Genomic DNA, 1,910 nt, shown 5'->3' with positions numbered 1-1,910 from the left:
AAAAATACTTAGAAATTCAGAAGTCACTCCAGCACTCTAGAAAACACATAAGCCTTCACGTTCTCCCCTCCACCGTTCTTGGCCCCTCTGTTCACATCGCAGGTCACTCAGCGCTCATGTGAATAAGTCCGTAAGCACAGCATGACATGGCTGTGCCTAATGCAAATGTCCATTTCACTAACAGGTTGTCTTGAAAGCAGGTACTAGTCTTCAGCCCGAAACCACCTCAGTGGGTCTTAAGTTTCATCTGAGGATACGCCACAGTGATGATGCCTGCTATAGAGGACACAAGACCTCCAAGGCCTATGATGCCAGGATTGGACTTATAGATCCCCAGCTGGTCCAAAGGGTTCAAGATATCACAGAAGTTCTTCACTGTGTCCAGGAGCAAGGGAAGATGTTTCTTCAGAGATCGGAATAAGAGAAGAAGAAAGAACTGGAGCCATTCTGTTTCCTCATTAGCCACGCTATACCCAGGACGATCCTGGGATGGTGATTTCTCCCTCTTTGCCCTGTCGTGTGCAACCTGTTCCATCTGCAGGGAGATTTCATACAGATCCCTGACCAGGCTCAGCAGAAGAGAATAGTAGTAATGGCATGCAGCCCACATTCACCATTTCTCTTTGTTAATGCCAGAGGCAAGCCCTGCACTCCTCACGAAGATGATGGGGTCACAGATGAAATAAATCACAAGGTTCAGGCTGGCTAATGTTAGGCATACGCGAAGCACCAGGTCAGGGGCATGAATGCTCTGCTGAGTCGCTTGTACAGCATGTATCACATTGCCTAGTCTGAACCATTTACGGCCAGTGCTCACACTGGACTCCAGTTTCTTGAGCTTCATAACAGCCTCCTCTTTGTCAGCTTTAGGCTCTAACAAATATCTAAGCAACATGCATGTGTACTTAGTGGCTCTGAAGAGTTGGTCCCGGCCCTGGGTCTGGTTGGTGAAGCTGATAAAGGCATCCATGGCACCCAGCCCAAGGACAAAAGTTGCACTGGGCTCTGTTGCGAGTCCTCGGGGGCGGCCTACAGGTCCCCGCGGGAGGGTTGGTCTCTGCCCACCTGAGGGGCTGAGTTTCCCCGCCCCTATGGGGGCGGGTGCCCATCCTTTTACTTTTAAACCTAATTGTGTCTTTGTATTTCATTTGTATTTCTTGTAAACAGCATATATACTTTGGTCACAGTTTTTTAATCTGATCTGACCATCACTGCCTTTTAATTGGGGTGTTTAGACTATTTTCATTTTAATGACTGATGTGGTTAAGTTTAAGTCTATCATCTTGCCATTTCTTTTCTTTTTTTTAAGTTAAACAACAGACTTTATTTGGGTTTCACCAGTTTTTCCACGAATGTCCTTTTTTCCAAGATCCAGTCCACTATCACGTTGCATTTAGTTGTCATGACCCCTTAGTCTCCTCCAATCTGTCTTTCTGTGTTTCACAGTCTTTCCTTATTTCCCATGGCTTTGACATTTTTGAAGGTCACTGATCAGGTGTTTTGTAGAATGCCCCTCAATTTGGGTTTGGTTGATGTTTTTCATGATTAGATTGGGATTATGGATCTTGAGGAAGTCTACCACAAAAGTGAAGTACTCTTCCCATCACATCATGTTAGAGGTGCATTGTGTCATCATGACTTACTGCTGATGTAAATCTTGATCATTTGGTTGAGGTGGTATCTGCCATGTTTCTCCACTGCAAAGTTACTTTTTTTTTTCCTTTTTCATACCCTCTTGGGTAGAAGTGAATCACAAAGTCTAGCTCACACTTAAGGGGAGGAGAATTGAGCTTCACTTTCTGGAGAAAGGAATACTGAAAAATTTTTGGACATACATTAAAACAACCACAGTAATTAATGAATGCTATTTATTTCCTATTTGTCCCAATTATTCTTTTTTCCCTTTTCCT

The 1,910-nt window shown here is 44.1% G+C and overlaps 1 pseudogene; it reads right to left on the bottom strand.

Annotated features, from left to right (window-relative positions):
* Positions 1-226: 226 nt before the first annotated feature.
* Positions 227-970, bottom strand: LOC112403789 (peroxisomal membrane protein 11A pseudogene; annotated as a pseudogene).
* Positions 971-1,910: the final 940 nt, after the last annotated feature.

This window comes from Neophocaena asiaeorientalis, unplaced genomic scaffold, assembly GCF_003031525.2.
Source record: "Neophocaena asiaeorientalis asiaeorientalis breed wild unplaced genomic scaffold, Neophocaena_asiaeorientalis_V1.1 scaffold965, whole genome shotgun sequence".
NCBI lineage: Eukaryota > Metazoa > Chordata > Mammalia > Artiodactyla > Phocoenidae > Neophocaena > Neophocaena asiaeorientalis.
The sequence above is the reverse complement of the archived record's forward strand: the minus strand, read 5'-3'. Positions and strand labels throughout refer to the sequence as shown.